The sequence below is a fragment of the Microtus pennsylvanicus genome, chromosome 20 (genome assembly GCF_037038515.1).
Source record: "Microtus pennsylvanicus isolate mMicPen1 chromosome 20, mMicPen1.hap1, whole genome shotgun sequence".
Lineage (NCBI taxonomy): Eukaryota > Metazoa > Chordata > Mammalia > Rodentia > Cricetidae > Microtus > Microtus pennsylvanicus.
Genome location: NC_134598.1, coordinates 3973793 through 3994217, shown reverse-complemented (window position 1 = coordinate 3994217; position 20425 = coordinate 3973793). Strand labels below are relative to the sequence as shown.

Genomic DNA, 20425 nt, shown 5'->3' with positions numbered 1-20425 from the left:
GAGCTTCATCATTCACCAGCTGCCACAGGATGTCACTTCCCACCCCTTTCCCTCCCACACGTCTAACCTTCCCACATCCCCACTCCTCACCATGTCCTTTCCTTTGAGAGCAAACCGGCTCTGTCTTAAGCCTTCCAGTCTGTGTAACAGCAGGTTATTTCCGCCGTTGTGAAAAGACATTAATTTCCCATACAAACGTTTTGGGAAAACATCCATATGCATAAAAATAAATTAGAATGAATTTCTGTTGTTTCAAGAAACAAATGCTCCCCAGTTGCTGGGTTCCCTTCCGTATGGGGCTGCAGGAGATCACATACAGTTGATGCTCCGAGCAGCTCTGCCAATGGACCAACTAGTTCGCTTCCTGTGCTGTTGTGTGACCTCAAGTAAATTCCCCACCTCTCCTAACCTGCCTCTTTGTCTACACAATGAAGTAATAAAGATTGTATCTTCAATAGTAAAAGTAATGTCCCAGGGAGGGTCACATCGGACATTGTATGGTGAGGATTTGCCTGGGCATCTCCTTGCCCATCTTAATGACCTGTCCTTGCAAGACAACTGACACAGAGAGGAAATGTACCATTTCTGTGGCTTCCTGACAATGCCAGCCAACAGCAGCCAACGTCTCCTCTCCTTTGAAAAGTTCAAACAGGAGTATCAGAACCTTCTATGTAATTCTAACTCCAGGTATGGTGTGATGACCCAGTCCGCAAGGCGCCTGCCGGGCAAGCACAAACCTTAGCCTATGTTTCTAGCACACACGTAAAAGCCATGCACAGCAACATGCATCTGTAAGCCCACTGCTCGTGAGCAGTGGCCAGCGGATCTCTGGAGCTCACTGGCTAGGTCTAGGTTTGGGGAGAGACTGTCTCAAAAAATAAGATGAAGAATGATCGAGGAAGATGTTCAACATTGACTTCTGGCCTCCACATGCATGTACACGCGTGTGCATATACACGCACATCTCCACATGGCCACATGCATGTGCCACACACATATGCATGCACATACGTGTGCACAAAATCTAACTCCTTGTTCAATTTGCAGTATTACCAGTATTTTCAAATTAGGCAATGCTCAGTAGCGCCTCCTCTGAACTAATCTCACTCCCACAGTCACGTTCCAAACACTCAGTGTGTATATTTCAGCTTACCTTACCAGCCCCTAGGGTTATGGTCACAGATGATGACACACTACTAAATGTCACTCAAGTGTTGTATATGTGGGGCAGGTGTGGGTGTTCACGCGGGCCCATGGGAAGAAGTCCAGAGGTACCTGGAGGATTTTACCTTTTCCAGCTGCAGGGGACTCAGCCCCTCTTGAGCAAAGGGCCCTTTTAGTCTAATATGATTCACACCTGTAGCAAGTCAGTTCGGATACCAAAGTCTTTGATCTGAGTTCCCCAGGAGGACAAGGCCAAATGCAAATTCTCAGATAAGAATACCACAGTTTTCTGGGTTTTCCTTTAACTAAGTTTGCATAGGCTTTGACCCCCTAGGAAAACTCTCAGATAAGATTTCAAACAGGAAGGTACAGGAGAGAGGGGGTAACCATCACAAGGCCGATGAAAAGCTAGTGACAACCCTCTGAAGGTAGTCAAGCCAGCTGCGGAAATCTGGGGGTTAGGTTGCAATTCAGTATGGTGAAGATTATGTAGCCTTGCAGCGAACACAGCTTCTTCCCTATCCTTCTGTTTCACAGTCCTTTGTAAGTAAACCAAAACACATTTTAAAGCCAATGAGGTTACAATCGCTAAAACAGGAGTAACACCTGTTAAAATAAGAAATCTATTAAAGAGATTCAAGAGTTGAATGAGGCTTATTGTATCTGCAAAACCTTAAGTGACATCCATTCCTGTCATATTCAAGTCACTCCTTGGAGCTGGGAGTAGGCAGTCATGGGCTGGTTGTTAGGAAAAAAAGAGTAACTGAAGAGATATTATAATTATATTATATATATTATTAACTATAATATATATTATCTTGTTAGTCCTATGAGGCTGGGGAGTATCCCTTGAAGAGAATATTTTTTTTACTTCTAAATATTTTTTTTTTGTTTTTATTGAGCTATACATTTTTCTCCACTCCCCTCTCTTCCTCCCCTCCCCTCTTGTACCTTCTCTCATGACCCCACGCTACCAATTTACCCAGGAGATTTTGTCTTTTTCACCTTCCTATGTAGATCCATGTATGTCTCTCTTAGGGTCCTCTTTGTTGTCTAGGTTTTCTGGGATCGTGGCCTGCAGGCTGTTTTTTCTTTGCTTTATGTCTAAAAGCCATTTATGAGTGAATACATATTATATTTATTTTTCTGGATCTGGGTTACCTCACTCAATATGGTTTTTTTCTAGATCCATCCATTTCAAGATGCCATTATTTTTTACCACTGTGTAGTACTCCATTGTGTAAATGTGCCACATTTTCTTCATCTAGGGCATCTAGGTTGTTTTCAAGTTCTGGCTATGAGAAATAATGCTGCTATGAATAGCATTGGACAGAGGACTGATCTCCAACATATACAAAGAACTCAAGAAACTTGACATCAAAAGAACAAATAATCCAATAAAAATATGGGGTATATACCTAAACAGAGAACTCTCAACAAATGAATCACAAGTGACTGAAAGACACTTAAGGAAATGCTCAACATCCTTAGCCATGAAAGAAATGCAAATCAAAACAACTGTGATCTTACACCTGTCAGAATGGCCAAGATCAAGAACATTGATGACAGCTTATGCTGGAGAGGCTGTGGGGTAAAGGGAACACTTCTGCATTGCTGGTGGGAGTGCAAACTTGAACAGCTGCTTTGGAAAATCAGCATGGCGCTTTCTCAGAAAATCAGGAAACAATCTGCCTCAAGATCCAGCAATATCTCTGTTGGGTATATACACATAAGACGCTCAATCGTACCACAGCGATCCTGGGAAGGGGTTATTTTTAGAGGAGGGGGTAAGGATTCTGCAGAAAAGTTTAATGGCTGGGGTGAGAGGCTTTCTTTGCTCTGGACACTTTGGTGTCTCCCAGTGTTGTGGGGCACTACTAGGCCACTTCTGCTGGAGGAGGTGGTGCCTGTTTTCATCTTTGGGGAGAGAACCCGGGAGGGAGACGAGGGGCAGGCCAAGGAAAGAGCCTCACCTTGGTGCTGATTCATCCTTTGTGCTATGTGTCCTTTCGTCATCTGCACAGCCTTAGCCCGGGTCAGGGAGGGATCCAACCAAAATGTGGGTCAAAATAACCCAGGGGAATGCTGGTCACTTCCCTTGGGGTCAGAGGTGGTCCCAGTGGAGGACAAGGAGACTGAACAGCAACTGAAGGTATCTCCTTCCCCCTTTGCTATAGGACATGAAACAATGTCTGCCTCTCTGGTAAGAGAAAACACAAAGAGACTAAAATTCGTATAGCCATCACGGATTATTCGATTCATTCCATGTTGTTATAATGAACTACACACCAAGCCACAGGCACACGGAATACGGCAAAGAAAAACACACATGAGCTGCTGCTCTCTGAAGTTCAGGTCCTTTTGAGGACAGGCTCTACACAGGTTAACATGATGTCGTAGCTGAGGTGGAGATCTTAGGTATTCACGGTATTCACGGGAGATGTTCTCAGGAAACACCTGCGCAGGGCAAGGGGCGTGGGATGGGGAGGTGAGAAGCCATATTGGAGTGTCCTCGTGGAGAATCTCACCCTGCCCTGACCTGGCCCCTGAGTCATCAAACTCTATGATTAATTCCTTTCCCCTGGACCAGAGGCTGTACCATCAGCACTGTGCTGGAAGGTGAGGGGCTGGAGAGATGGCTGGGTGTATAAGAGATGCGGATCCGCGTTTGAATCCCCAGCACAGACTTAAAAAGTCACATATCTGGAACCCCAGCACTGTGAGGGACAGACACCAGAAGATTGTTGGGGCTTATGGGTTGCCTGGGTAACTCCAGGTTCAATGAAGGATGCTGTGTTGAGGAAATAGAGCAGATAGTATTAGAAAAGGATCCCAACATCCTACGGCAGCCTCTATAGTGCATGCACCCCACACTTTTGCCCCTATGTTCCCCCCATCCTTACATAGAGGAAGTGGGTTTTAGCTGATTGTGGTTAAACTGTTTTCCTATTACTGCACTAACAAGACAGAAACACAGGCATGGAATTTGATCACGGCCCACTCCTCCAGGACTCAGAAGGGGACACATGCAACTGTAGTCTTCATTGGTTTCAGGATAAATCCCCCTCTGTCGGCGAGAGACTCGGGAGGGCTGATATACAAGCTGAGGGCTTCTAGATGACACTCAGTAAGTTACTGTTAGCTGCAGCCGCATTGTAAATCCACTGCAATCTTTGAAGGCAGAGGTCACTGGCTCCATCCTGAGACTCAGATCAGCTTCTACAAGACAGAAATATAGCATTTCCCTAGGAAGGCTTCTGAATAAGAACAAGCTGTGTCTGAGACCATCCCCAAGTTACCCACCTTACGGCGTTTGGCCACCCATGTGGACAGGCAATGAACAGTTACTGGGTAACATACAGCATCGCTGGAATCAGTAAAACTGAAAATCTAGCACTTTCGGCAGTGATTTACATCTCTTCCCGCTGGACTGCCTCGGGGGGGGGGGGTCTTAGGGTGCCGGAGTCGCTCCTACCCACCAGGTGCTTCTGATTAGAGCCCGCGTCTCCCAGGCTTGTAATGATTTGTTTGCTTGTCTATCTCATTTGCAAAATGAGCGGCACCAGGCCGGGGGTGCTGCTCTACTCACATTTCCCAGGCAGAGCCCAGCACCCAGCACAGCACAAAGGCCGCAAGATGAATATATAACATATGGCAGAAAGAAAAAAATCCTCTTGCCCAGTTTTTTTTCTTTCTGCTCCTCAAATTCCGGAGGACAGGCAAGTTACTGCCTTATTCAATTTGGTAAAGAAACACTGCTTCTTCCTGAATAGTCTAGGTTTTTAGGTTGTTTGCAGAAAATGCACACTAGTTTATAGAAATAATTTTCACAGTGTTATAGAAAGTCAGTAAGACAAAGTAACCATAAAGGACAATATGCAGTGTTCAATCTGGCTCTTCTGGGCTTTCCTTATTAGTGGGCAAGGCAAGAAGAACATTGTTTCTGTTAATGCGAGAAGTAACAAACATTGACAATATAACTTTATTATGTCAAAGTCAACCTGGGCAGCCCTCTAGCCAACAGCCTTGTTTTTAAGTATAATTTGGGACGATATTGGAAGCTTTTGCCTGAGCAGAATAAACCACCTGCCTACGGCACAAAAGAAAATTCCGGCAGTCACTAATTCTTTACTGACTTTGCCTTGATGTCTTAGGTTCCACTTGCAGTTCCACGAGGAAAGATGTGAAGGGAAACAGAGAGGGTGTGAGGTTCAGGACAAACACTCAAAATGAGCAGTGAAAGTACAGTCCCCAGGAAAGAGCTACTGTACCCCCGGGGGGAACACATAGAATGAGGAGACTCGCAAGGCCCTTCCTGTGATAACTCTCACACATCAAGCCACCCTGGGAAGCTTTTCAGGGGCGAGAGATGACTTCCTCTGAGGCCTGTGCTCTACGTGTGACCTAATGGTGTGCCAGCCTTGGCCAGAGCTTTGGTCCATTTGTTGTTGGTGTTTACACGTGCCTGCCCAGTTAAAACACAATTTGTAGACTGATTTGTGACCCCATCACCCTGCGACCCACGCACTACGCACATGCGGTGCAGCGGTGACTGCTTGGGCCGCATGTACGGAGCACAAGCGGAGCTGAGCCCGTGGATCTGCTAGGGAAGGCGTGCAGGAGGGGCGCGAGGTCTCCCCAGAGGATGAGTCAGGGGATCCCTGCAGAAAACGAACCCACGAAACATGAGAAAGAAAACCCAGTGCAGACTGACTTCATCGACCTGGATCAGTCTTGGGGGAGTCTAATAACAGGCCGTTGATTCCCAATGTATTTAAGCCCAGCATGCCTTGGGAAAAAAATTTCCTGGTTTAATAAAATCCCCATTGCACAAGGAAGCATTACATTGAGACGCAACCCAGGTACATGTCCTTCAAGAAGATAGGTTCTAGGTTAGCTGGACTAACTGGCCTGGTCTGTCATCGGGACCGTTAGCCACCTCTGGTCCCCTAGCTACAAAGGTCATGTAGATGACTAACCACCTCAGGTCCTGGCTGGTAAGAGCTTGATATGCCTGACCCAAGAGACAATGCAGATGCCCAGGCTATCAACACTTCCAATTCTCAACCTTCTGGATGGAAGAACAGGTTTTTCACCCTTCCCACGGTGTTAACCTTCCTGGTTTCTCTGGAGATCTTTGGGCACACGAACTTTCGGCTCTGCTCCCAACGGTGATGAGCTGTACCAGCAGCTGCGCAGCTCTCTGCTGCAAAACAAGCACCCTCTGGCCTTGCACACTGACAACTACAACAGCAGAAGCTTAGTGATAAATGGAAACGGTGAGTTTGGGCCACACCCACTCCTCCCACAGATGGTGATCCAATGGAACATGGGATCTCATTAGGATATCATTAAACATAGCAGCATTGTTTGTCATAGCCAGAACCTGGAAACAACCTAAATGCCCCTTGACCGAAAAATGGATAAGAAAAATGTAGTACATTTATACATCTTGAATTTTGCAGACAAATGGATGGAGCTAGAAAACATTATTTTGAGTGAGGTAACCCAGGCCCAGGAAGACAATTATCACATGTACTCACTCATGGGTGGTTTTTAAGCATAAAGCAGAGAAAGCCAGCCTACAAACCACAATCCCAGAGAACTTAGACAACAATGAGGACCCTAAGAGAGACGTACATAGATCTAATCTACATGGGAGGTAAAATGACAAGATCTCCTGAGTAAATTGGGAGCATGGGGGACCATGGGAGAGGGTTGAAGAAAAGGGGAGAGTCAGGGAGGGGAGCAGAGAAAAATGTAGAGCTCAATAAAAATCAATTTAAAAAAAAGAGGATATCACTAAAGAGAGCATCTCCCTTTTCTGGATGCTGGAGCATACGGCAGAGGTTTTTTTTTTTTTTTTTTTTTTGTCGTCGGCACTGGAAACAAGACAGAGCGGCTGCCCTCCCAAGCGCTATAGGCCATGAGGCAGTGGGCATGGCTGTGGAAGTGCAGGACACGCCCCATGCTTCTGCCAGTTTCGGCTTGCTGTGTCATGAAGATCGAGGGACAGGAGTTGCCTCATTCCCCCTCCTGGAGGGACTGTACTCACTTCTGTGGGTCAGGCTGCAGAACGAAAGGCCAGGAACCTTCCGGTCAGGAAAGGCTCTGGCCCTTTGCAGAGTTCAGAGAGGCCCAGTGTTTTTTTTTGTTTTGTTTTGTGTGTGTGTGTGTGTGTGGTTTTTTTTTTTTTTTTTTTTTTTTTTTTTTTTTTTTTTTGAGACAGGGTTTCTCCGTAGCTTTTGGTTCCTGTCCTGGAACTAGCTCTTGTAGACCAGGCTGGCCTCGAACTCACAGAGATCCGCCTGCCTCTGCCTCCCGAGTGCTGGGATTAAAGGCGTGGGCCACCACCGCCCGGCCCGAGTGTTTTTACTATGCTCTGTCTTTTGGCACCTTCAACGCTTGGCAAGCTTACCCAATGTGTGCTTTGTAGGTGGCTGATATATAGCAGATTCTCAGTTGTATTCTTTGTGGCTCTCAATACATGGGTCGCAACCCCTTTGGGTCACCAAAGGCCATCAGAAAACAGAGATATTTGCATTATAATTCGTGAAGGTAACAAACCTACAGGCATGAAATAGCAACAAAAATAATTTTAGTTGGGGGTCCCCACAACATGAGGAACTGTATTCAAGGGTCACAGCCTTAGAAAGGTTGTACTAGATCAAAGACGAAACGACTGAGGTTTGAGTGAAGAGATGACGTGTTTAATCTCTCCCATCCTCATTTTTTATCTGTAAAATGAAAATGCTAGGCGCACTCAAGACGACATCTTCACAGAGAGCAACCAGCAAGAGTGCGCAGTAGAGCTAGTCGGCCGTTATGACCTTCCTGTCTCTGGAGAGCAGGGGCTGAGGGGTGAACAGCTCGCGAGGACAAGGGCTTAGGCTGCAGCAAGTGGGTCCTCTCGTGTGTGGCTCAGTCCTGCCTGCCCACCATGGGGGTAATGGGTCGGACATATCCTAAGGCCGCACGCATCCTGTTTTCATGAAATGGCCATTCATACTCAATGAAATGAAAACGATTCTAGTACTGTGAGACTGGAGCAGAGGGCCCGAAGCCAACTTCCCAGCTGCGCCCAGAGCGCTCCTTCACGTGTGACCTATACAGCTTGGTGGGAAGCTATTTTCAGAAGCCAGTACACTTAGTTACAAAACAAGCATAGAAACCTGGATGTCTGCATAGGGCTGTGTTCCCTGGGGACGACAGCAGCAGTATTTGCACGATAACTACCTAATACTAAGTAAACTCAAGAGGGAATGTGTAGGCTTAGATGAAGCGTCCTCTGCAACTTGGCTCAAAGACAAAACTACTGAATGAAAAGATAGTCTTTATTTCTGAATGAAATTAATTAAAATGAAAGGTATCAATTCCCAGATCAATTTCTAAATTTAATAAAAAAGCCCCCACACCATTTTTGGACTTGTTGAGAGTGATTATAAGTATCATCCAAAAACCTGAACTTACAAAATGCAAATTATGCCATTTTTTTCACATGGGAAATTATAAAGTCATAACAAAGTATAATAACCAAGATCACTGGCCATAATGCACTTCAGTTTATTATATACTGTGTTAAGGGTCATGAGCTCAAGTCTGAAAAGCTTGAGCTCAAGTTTATTCTTTTTTTTTTTTTTTTTTTTTTTTTTTTGGTTTTTCGAGACAGGGTTTCTCTGTGGCTTTGGAGCTTGTCCTGGAACTAGCTCTGTAGACCAGGCTGGTCTCGAACTCACAGAGATCCGCCTGCCTCTGCCTCCCGAGTGCTGGGATTAAAGGCGTGCGCTACCATCGCCCGGCTGAGCTCAAGTTTATAAACATCCCAAATGGGCCATATTGAAGATAAATATGTGCAGCTATGACAAGAACAATGTGGCAGAACTGCAAAGTTGTCACCAGGAAAGATGTTGACAATATGTTAGTGTGGTGGTTTAAATGACAGTGACCTCCACAGGCTCATAGATTTGAATACTTGGTCCCCGGCTAGTGGACCAAAAGGAGGTGTGGCCTTGTTGGAGGAGGCGTGTCTTTGGATGGATGCGAGGTTTGAAAAGTCCACTCATTTAGCTTGCTCTGACTGCTGTGGATGAGAATGTACGCTCTCAACCACTGCTTCGGGGTCCTGTCTGCCTGTGCATGCTCTCTGCCATGATGATCACAGACTAACCCTCTGAAACTGTGAGCCTCAAATAAATTCTTTTTTTCTATAAGTTGCCTGGGTCATGGTGTCTTCTCATAGCAATAGAAAAGTAATAAAGACAGCTAGTAACTCTAATATTTGCTAGAATCACCAAGATCAAAATATCATATATGTGTACATATGCAGAGGAAAAGGACATGGTGATCTTCATGCCAATATATTAATGATAGCTACAGTCCACTCGACTGCAGGTGCTGAGTTTATGGGTGATTCAAATCTCTTTACTCCTTTATAATGAATATGTATTAGTAATTAAAATACAAATGTCAAACATTTTAGAGTGCTCATAACATGTGGATTCCATTTATTCTTATTTTCAGCCTAATTTTCAGGGAAAGATACAGATCTGGCCTTTAATGCATAGTTAATATTTATCATGATCCTCTATCAAAGAGATGCCTTCATCAAAAAAGTAATTAAATCAAACATTCCTGATTCTATTTAACATTAAATTTGCAGCAGTTGGCAACCCACAAACCCAAATAATTATATTTTTGTTATAAAACTGGAAACACTTTTTCCAGTTCCTGCCACAGACTTCTCTAAGAATAATACAGCTGCTTTGCTATTTAATGTGGACAGTACCATCTTTAAACCCATGCTCTGTGTGGACACTGGAGTCCAGTCACTCTGGTTGCTAGGACACGACACTGCATCTTGCGGTAAGCCTTCTGGGCCTGATGGTCCAGGCTTAGGTCTGGCCTTGACCCAGCTGGGAGACTTCAAGGTTTACACATGCTGGGGCAGCAGAATAAGGCAGCTACTCAGGATGACTTTTTATACTCTTTACACAGGGCAGGTACACCCAAACCATCTCAAAGAGCAAAAGCCACAAGCAGACAGCTGAAAGTGTTGGGCTCATGCTAGGAGACAGAGACCGTAAGAGCTCAAGCTTGCAGACTCCAGCTCACACCCTCAGCTGTGGCTCCATTGGTTGCCTATGTCATCCGTTTCTTCCTTTCTTGCTGCTGCCCTGAATTTGACCTTTGGTTTGTGTTCCAAACAGCAGCCTTCCCACCAGCCTCCAGTGAGTCGGCTTTGACGGAGTTTAGACAAGGGTGAAAAAAATGATGCTTGAGTAAATTCCACAGATTATATCTCTTCAAGACCCTGTGACATGTTCTAACTTCATAGATTATATCTCTTCTTCAAGACCCTTGTGACATGTCCTAACTTCATAGATTATATCTCTTCTTCAAGACCCTTGTGACATGTCCTAATTTCATAGATTATATCTCTTCTTCAAGACCCTGTGACATGTTCTAATTTCAGCGAATCTACCTTTGGTTGGAAAACAGATTTTAGACGTCTATGAGTTGAAAGGCCTAGTGAGGTCACTCTAACTAGAATTGGAGCATTTGTGAGCACGCTGTCTGGTGTATGGGAAACGTGACACTTCTCTGCAGACAGTGTGGCTGTTTCTCATTGGCCCTGGTAGCTCATCTTAATGGCAGCATAATATTCCAAGTCGTCATTTATGTAATTTTTATATAAACCTTCTTTGTTGCTGCTAATAACATGATCATCACTACATGTGAAAAAGAAACCCCACATTTCAGCTGATCCCCTTAGGACAACTACCAGAGTGGAATTACCCTGATAAACATTTTTAAGGCCACACTGAAAAAATATTTTCTAACAGGTTTTAGTAATTTTCATCTTTACTAGCAATGTATAAAAGACCAATTCCTTCCATTCATTCATTTTAGGACTTCTTTCTCTCTCTCTCTCTCTCTCTCTCTCTCTCTCTCTCTCTCTCTCTCTCTCTCTCTCTGTGTGTGTGTGTGTGTGTGTGTGTGTGTATGTGTGTGTGTGTTTCTCTCTCTCTCTCTCCAAATTTAATTCTCTTTGTATTTCTTGTATATAAATCCTTATGTGGTCACTATAACTAGAGCCTGGGTCCTCTGAACAGAGACTCTCATGTGGGTTTTCACAAGATGGTCAGTGAATTCCTGATAAGAAGACTTGGAGAACACAGACTCCTGCTAGAGGTCGAGGGTCAAGTAGCTATACTTTAGAGATGACATCAAAGGTGGCCTTGGCAAAGTTGCCCATGGTGGCAGTTGTAGGCCCATATTTCTATATGGTGTGGCAGCCAGGCACTAAAGCCATAGGCCCCATCTGTCTCTGACTAACAAAGGTCAGGATGTTGTTGCTCCTTTCTTTGCCATTTGGATGCCTTATAGAGATGCTGATTCAAGCCTACGTGACAGCTAGCATACACAGCAGACAGGTAGATGCGGACGCGACAAAATGCCATTCACCTGGTTACCTAGGAGACAAGTCTGATGTATTTTCCCGCTCAGGTTATGTGTTGGTATAAAAGCTGTTTGGATAATAAACAAGAGAGATCTTCAGGAGAGAAGAAACCTGAGATGCCCTTCCATGATGACCGTGTCAGCTGTGTCTGATTATTCCTCGAGACTCCGTACCAGTCCATTAAGGGAAAATAGTTATCTGTGTTGGGGCCCACGAGCTCTAACAGGCAGTCCAGCCTCTGGCTGATGTGCAGTAGTCATCAATACCGGCCATCATTGGTAGCTTCTTGGGCACAGGGGCAGAGACCATCCCAGTGCTTCTGGGCACAGGGGTGAGATGTACCAACACAGAGCTACAGTGGCCTGTCACCTTGCATGGAACAGTGTAGGGCTTGCCAAACTTTTTCCCCCAGTTGCTTCCCCCCACAGGGACAATGGAAAGCCTGGCAGATAATGACCCCTTGGATGGCAGTGGCTACATATTTGGAGGACTTAACACCATGACCAACATGACTATTGTGGTTCCCAATAGTGAGCAAAGCCTTGAACCTGGTTGGTTGGCCAGCAAACTTCTGCCTTGGCATGATCTTTAAACCTCATCCTTTAGGGATGGTCCCAAGAGAAAGTCAATAGTCTTGGATTCTTTAATGGGCAGGAAGAGCAGGTAGATCTCCTCCATGGACTTGATCTTCAGGTCCTTCACCAGGCGACCCAACTTGGTGACAAAAATCCACTCCTTGTCTTTGGCTTTACCTCCACGGTGATGGCCTTCACCACAACTGTGGCTCCAAGAACCCCACCAAATCTTCCTCTGGGAAGCCCTCCCTGGCTTCCTAAGCCTGGGCCTCTGGGTCCTCCAGGCCCTCCCGCTGTACCAACATCATCACCGTTTGGTGTTTTCCCAAAGAAGAAGATGAAGAGGAGGAGGAAGAAGAAGAGGAAGTTTTGTTTTTTTTTAAAAATGAATAGACACAAAGCTTTAGATAACATTTGTGATTGTGTAGCCACAAAAAATGTCTCAGAGGTTAATGATAACTGCAGTCAAGACTAAGGACCTGGGTTCAATTCCTGGAACCCACACATTGAAGGAGAAAATCAGTTCCCTCAGATTCTCTTCTAACTTCCACAGACAAACCATGGCACACTCAACAACCCGCATATATACACACATACATACATATATACACATACATATGCACATGATCAGTAGCTAAAATTGCAATTTAGATTTTCTAAAAATATTATTTGCTATTTTGATAAATTAGAAATTTTTGTTCATTATTGTTCTAAAATTTGCATTCTTTCTTGGGGAATCAAGGGGGACTTCCCAGAGAAATAATACCTAAACTGGGATAAAGACTGAAGTTAAATTATGTTTCATATATACACGTGTGGCCTTTAAGAAGAAAAACTCTAGTCTGGGACAGAAATGCTTCTAAGATCATTGCATTAGTCACCGTCTAATTTAAAAATAATAATAATACAGGTAGTTAGAAATATTTATTCATCTCCTTGAAGTTTAATTTGCAGCTGCCATCATTCTTATAATCGTGAAACTGGGTTCCTCTCTGCTTAGTTAAAAGGGGAAGGCTGGTTCTGTAATACTGAAAGCATGTCTCTGTGGTTGGAAGGGCTTTGTAAGCTGGAGACTAGGCATGGCCATGGCAGGGGCAGAACAGCGTCCAGGTGGTCGAGTGTTGTAGAGAATCAAGTGTGTTCCCTTGAGGTCGCAAGTCAGATTTGCCTTGCTCACCAGCCTTGCAATCATTAACCAGCAAGGGCTCTCAGAGGCTGTGTTTGTGAGCCCAACAGAACAAAGGACTGGGTTTTCTTGACTGAGGAAAGTTCCTGAAGCCCTTCCTTCCCTATATGGCAGATGCAAATAAGAGGATAAGGCTATGAGTTTTAAACACAGCCCCAACTCTCGAGTCTCTACCGAAACTGCCTGGCCGTGTGCGGTACAGACTACAGGTCAGGGAATGCATACAGCAAAGGCAGGGAGAGAATTGGCAGGTTAGTTCCTGGAACAGAAAGCAGTTCAGATGGAATGCTTCTGGGTGTGGAAATGGTTGGTGTTATCATCCCCCCATTTCACCTTAATCCACTGATGCAATACTCTCCTGAGGTGGCATTTCATAACCAACAGTCAATTTTTATGGAAAGCATTTGTAACTCTTTAGCACGCTATATACTTTATGCATTTGATTTCATGACATCTTTAAGCTCACAGAGGACAATAATTCTATTTTCCTTACTAGCACTCATTACTAAGGGCACATTGAAAATTTGATTGGAAAGTCAAAGATAGGCATTGTCTTAATTAGGGTTTTTTTTTTGCATGCTATTGCACCATGACCATGGCAACTTGAGGGGGGAAAGGGTTTATTTGGTTTACATTTCCACATCACTGCTCATCTCTGTCTTAGTCAGTGTTTTATTCCTATGAAGAGACACCATGACCAAAGCAACTCTCATGAAAGAAAGCATTTAGCTGGGGACTTGCTCACAGCTTGAGAGGTTTAGTCCACTATCAACATGGTACGTCATGCGACAGGCATGACAGACATGTAGCTGAGAGCTACATCTTGATCTAAAGGCAAAAAGACAGGGACTGGGCCTGGCATAAACTTTTGAAACCTCAAAGGCCACCCTCAGTGGCGTGCTTTCTCCAACAAGGACAAACTTCCTAATCCTTCTAATCCTATCCAAGAGTTCCACTCCCTGATGACTAAGCGTTGAACTATATGAGCCTATGGGGCCATTCTTATTCAAACCACCACAGACATAGAAATTTGTTTTGTTTGTTTTTGTTTTTTAAGACAGGGTTTCTCTGTGTAGCGCTGGTTGTCCTGGAACTCACTCAGTAGACCAGGCTGGGCTTGAACTCAAGAGATCCACCTGCCTCTACCTCTCTAGTGCTGGGATTAAAGGTGTATGCACAGTGTGGCATATAAATTTTAATCCTCACTCTCAGTCCAGAGTGGACTCTGTTACTCTTCCTCCTTTCCACCCAGTACTCCTTATTAGAACCTTAGACTATTTCCCCTTCAGCTGATCAGAAGTTTCCCAGGGAGAATGGGGCCTGGAGCTACTGCATCATTGGGACAGTGAGCAAGCAGCTCCTGTGCCTCAGAGTGCCATCCTTTTCCCAGCTCTTCAGCTCTGCTTTGTCTTCTGAGAGAAGAAACCTCAAGTCTTCAGGGGTCTGAGGACTCAGATACCCAGTGGCCAGGAGTGGATCCAAGGACAGTCAGAATCCAGAGTTACAGAACTCAAGAGTCTCAACTCAACCCCCCAGGAGGGTAAAGTTTAAAAACAAATCACCTTTCCCCATCCCCCATTAATGAGTCTGACCCAGCAGGAAAAGAGTTTCATATGGATCTCTATTTTAAATCATTAATGCACACCCTACACACCCTGCTACTTTAGCTTAGCCTATGAAACCGTGGAAGCCCATTGCTTTACCATCCATTAAGGAATGCCTTCATGGACATTCTTCTTTTTGATGTACTTTTTAGGGCATGCCAAATAAGAGGCCTGTAGCAAGACAGTAAATGCTAAGCTGAGTATTTTGCAGAAGCCTGAGCCCATGTTCACAGTGGGGGAGGAGAACTGTAGTTTAAAAGTCTGACATCTCAGGTTTGTACAGCATTCCAGAGCACCTTGATAACTACAGTAATTATATGTCCAATGGCACTTGGAAATTTTTATATTATCTGTGGTTAGGAAAATATCTGTGGATTTCAGAGGTGCATGCCATCACTCCTGCCAACTTAGGCTTCCAGTGTTCTTGGGAACATGAAGGATTGAAAATATTGCCCATCTACTCAATATTCAAAGAGACAGTTCTGCATAGGTGCAATCTTCTCTGAGTCCTGGTCCAAAGGCCTCCTTTTGTTTATTATTATTATTACTATTATTTATTTACATGTAGTTTCCACTCCCTCCTCTCCTCCCAGGTCCTCCTCCCTACCTTTCCTCTGCTCCACCCTCCACTTCTCATCTGTTTCTCTTCAGAAATGGGCAGGCCTCCCATGTATATCAAACATGGCATTTCAAGTTGAAGTAAGAATAAGCTCCTCCCCTCATATTAAGGGTGGACAAGGCAATCCAGTATGAGGAAAAGAGCCCCAAAAGCAGGCAAAAGAGTCAGAGGCAGCCCCTACTCTCACAGTTAGGAGTCCCACAAGAAGACCAACTTGAGACCCATACCACGAGAGGGAGTCAACCCCTGACACTGCCTGCAGGGTCAGGACCCAGAGACTGGACAGCTCAGAGACCTAGGATAGAGCCGAACATGACTGGGGGGAAAAATTAATGAAATGATTTCTAATGATATTCTGCTACACTCATAGATTGGGATTCAAACCATTTGTCATCAGAGAGGCTTCATCTAGAAACTGATAAAAACAGATGCAGACCCACAACCAAGCCTTGAGAGGAGCTTCTGAAATCCTCTGGAAGCAGAGGAGGAAGGATCATAGGAGCCAGAGGGGTCAAGGACACCACAAGAAAATCCACAGCAACACTGGGCGGTGGTGGTGCTTGCCTTTAATCCCAGCACTCAGGAGGCAGAGGCAGGAGAATCTTGGGTTCAAGGCCAACCTGGCCTACAAGAGCTAGTTCCAGGACAGGCACCAAAGCTACACAGAGAAACACTGTCTCAAAACAAACAAACAAACAAAACAACAACAACAAAAAGAAAATCCACAGAATTAACTAACCTGGGCTCATAGGAGCTCACAAAGACTGAACCAAGAACCGGGAAGCCTGCATGGGACTGACATAGGCCCTTTGCATATACGTTAAAATTGTATAGCTTGGTGTTCTTTTGGTTTTTTCTTAAGATTTTTATTAATGGTGTGGGTATGTCTGTCTGTCTGTGTCTGTGTAAGGGTAGGCACACTTGTGTGGGAATGCCCAAGGGGGTCAACAGCTTCTGATCCTCTAAGTGGTCGTGAGTCACCTGACTCTGGCTCTGGGAATTGAAGCTGGGTTCTCTGGATGAGCAATAAGCACTCTTAACCGCAGAAGCATCCATCCCTCCAGCCCCACAGACACCTCATTTAGGAGACGGTCTAGTGTCCTAAGGAGGCAGATTTGAATATCATTTTAAAGAGGTCCAAATTGAACCAAGAGTCTACTAGATTATTTAACCAGAGGTCTCCCTACTTAGAGTCCGGAATGTTGCCCAGTTAAGCACACTTGCCTTGCCAGTATTCAGTGTCTTGGAACTGCTCCTAGACACCAGAACATCTTAATACTGCTGTGCTTCCCATCACAGGGACAGTCCAGAGAATGCCACCTCCCTGTCCCCTTCTGTACACACCCAATGAAGCTGCACAGCTCTGATAACACTCACTGGCATCCCATGTATCTATGAGGGACTTTTCTGCCTTGTTTTGTGGTCATGAGCACAAACACATCCAAATCAACTCCGTTTAACTCTGCTCCCAAGTTTGGCCATTTCTTTTCAATTGTCCACTGCTCTCTGCAAGATCTTCCTCACCAATAAACCAATAATACATGGTATTGATTGTGTGTCTGTTTGCTCGCCCTAGATCTATAAAGCGTCCCTCTCCAGTCTCTAACGAGTCTTTCCCATTGTCGTGTTGCCCCAAATGAGTCACAACCCTCTTCTTTATTAGGACAGGAAATGTCCTATATATGACAGATTTTACTTATTACCTTACACACAGGAGGCTTCCCACTGTGACTGAAGCCTCACGCGTTTCTAACCCAAGTGGATGAGGTGAAGGGGAAGGGAAACAAAGGACTAACTTCCAGAGAACAAGGCATTCCTGGATCTTGTGCCTCAGTCACTTAGACAGAAAGATTACATCTGACTTCATCAAACTCAATGAATTCCAAGAAGAATTAACAAGGATTAACATGAATTAACAAGATGGGGGTTGGGGAAGGGCAGAGATGGCTTAGCAGTTAAGAGCATGTACCTAAGTCAATTCCCAGCACCCATGTCCAGTGAGTCACAGAGGCCTGTAACACGAGGCCAGGGGGTGTCTGGTGCCCTTTGCTGGACTCTGCAGGTACTGCACACATATGGCATACACTCACCTATGAGAGAGAGAGAGAGAGAGAGAGAGAGAGAGAGAGAGAGAGAGAGAGAGAGAGGAGAGAGAAAATAAAAATAAATCTTTAATAAAAAAAAAAGAAAATTGTCTTTCAAAATCAACTATTTGTTTGCCAAAGCTCTCATTAAGCTGCTGGCTGCAAGCGAGCTTCCGGCAATGAGCTGGAGACAGATGACCACTGCTCAGCTGCATGATCATTTGCCCGTTGGTGGTTTATTTCGTTTTCAAAGCCTAACAACATTCTGATGGTAACAATGGAAAAAGAAGGACTTTTGGAGACACCGTTGTACATTTCTGGGAGTGGAGGGAGTCTTTTTTTAGCTTTGAAGCCTGTCCTAGAACTAGTTCTTGTAGACCAGGCTGGCCTCGAACTCAAAGAGATTGGTGGAGGGAGTCTTTATGGACCACTTTGGAAATACTTACAAAGAAAGACAAGCAACCCCGGTGTCCATCAGTGGTTAAGTAAATTAACAAAATCTGGTGACGGTCGAAAGGTTGTAACACCCGCAATTTGACACTTTTGGACTAACAATTATTTTGAGCTAAGGCCAGGCAGGGCTACATCGTAAGGTCTTGTCTCAAAAAGAAAAACAAAACAAAAAAACACCCAAAAACTCTAACCTCTTTCTCAAACACTTCACCGTCTCTGTGGCTTTGGAGTCCATTTACAGGAGAGCTGCGCAGTTGATGACGGCTCATGATCGCAGGTAATTGTGCCGCATCCTGTCTGGTTTCTGGCGTGTTTCGTGCCTCTCTTGAAACGGATTTGCCTTTCAGCTTTGACTTCCCCTTCTTCTCGTTCTATTTGATCGAGTGTCTCCTCTCTACATGTCTATATGGCAACAGGTGAAAGTATGGGTTTAACGAGAGAGAGAGAGAGAGAGAGAGAGAGAGAGAGAGAGAGGGAACGAGGATGGAGGGAGGGAGGGAGGGAGAAAGTAGCATTTGGCGAGTAGGATGGGTGGGGGATGGGCAAGAGGACAAATGGAACACAAAAGAGGAAGAGTCTGGCAGGGAGGGAGGCGATAAGGCAGTGGGGAGTAGGGTGGGTATGGAAAGGGAGAGAGAACACAGAAAGCGTACCTCCTTAACTATGCCACAACCGTGTGTAAGACATACGCTAACTTGAAACAGCGAGGACATTTAAAAGTACCAAGTCATGAGTCTACTTTCCCACGCAGTCATATGGCCTGGGTCCACGGGCCCTGGATCCGTGCTTGTTTTATAGTGGTCCCTGACATTTGTGGGGACCTGGCGGGAACTAGAGAGCAGCACTGGAATATTTGTGTTTTTTTTTTCCTTCTCTCTTCTTTTATTTATTTTTGGTTTTTCAGGATATGGTTTCTCTGTGTAGCCCTGGCTATCTCGGAACTCTCTCTGTAGACCAGGCTGGCTTCAGACTCAAGAGATCCTCCGGCCTCTGCCTCCCAAATTCTGGGATTAAAGGTGTGCCTCAACCATGCCTGGCCCACACTTAGCCCAAGGCCTTCTCTTAATGTAGATTTCATTATGAGGTAAAAGATACCTCAGGATCCTGTTTGAAGGAAACTGAGTCCGAGAGTTGTTAGGCAAGCTCAGCAGAGCCCAGAACGCAGATGGACCAGATCCTAATCAAGGCTGCCTCTCGTCCCCCTCGTTAGTTTACAGGCACTGCTCTAACGATGGCCAGAACAGGAAACCCAGAACTAACTGCTGCTGGGACACACTCAGTTTCTGATTAATCACATGAAATGTTATCCCTGTTGCTTCAAAGAATTTTACAATGGCTCCTCAACTCCTTAAATACAGGTCACCTGGCAAACAGAACCAGATTTACACAATAAACTTGAAATACCCTTTGGGTTTTGTTTTTGGAGTCCGATACATTCTCCAAAGAGCGTTTGGCCACCGCACCACTGTCTTCTCTTCCTGCCTCCTGCCTTTTCTGCTGTTGCAGCTGCTCTTCCTCCCGTCTGTCCTTTTCTTCGAGTTTCTTCCGAACTTCAGCCTCTTCATATCTCAGTTTGAGGCTCTCAGAGAGTCTTTCAGCTTCTTCAACAGCTTTTTTGATGTTTGCAGGTCCGAGTATTGAATGATAGTAATCCTGCTGTTGCTTGAAATCAGGTCTTTTTTTGATAAGATTATAAACTGCCACATATTTCATATAAAGCACATAGGCCCTTTCCTCATCACGATCTAGTCTGCATTCTTCTGCTGCCTTGAAGATCTTCTGAGCGCTGTGGACATAATTCTTGGTGCTGGTTTTCTCAGGTTTAACTTCTGTCTTCTTATTGAGGTCTTTTAGTGAAGAACTGAGGTAGAGTTCTTTAGGAACGGAAGCTACAGCAGGCATGATGAGTGATGCTCGCTCTTCCACTTCAACAATGGATGGTGTAGTTCATGAAAAGCAGTTCTTTCCGCAGCGCCCGCACTCCGCTAACGCCGGCCTCCTCGACTGAAGCCCATCGCCCACCACCCGAGGGAGAACGAGCCTCCGCTCTCGGACGCAGGCCAGTGCAGCTCATCCCCTCTTCCCCAGCACTGGAATATTTGCGTGGACTAATACAGACCTACAAATAACGGAGGCTGGGGCTGGGACTGAAATCCCTGTCAAGAGCTATAGAGCATGCGCAAGGGAAATCCTTACAGGAGGACGCCGCCTTCACGTCTCCTTACACTAAGACGCTGTCCTCACACTCGCTCTTCTCTTGCACAGAGACAGCAGTTACGTG

The 20425-nt window shown here is 45.1% G+C and overlaps 1 pseudogene; it reads right to left on the bottom strand.

The window, feature by feature from the left end:
* Positions 1–19050: 19050 nt before the first annotated feature.
* Positions 19051–20223, bottom strand: LOC142838692 (ubiquitin carboxyl-terminal hydrolase 8 pseudogene; annotated as a pseudogene).
* Between the last annotated feature and the right edge of the window lie 202 nt (positions 20224–20425).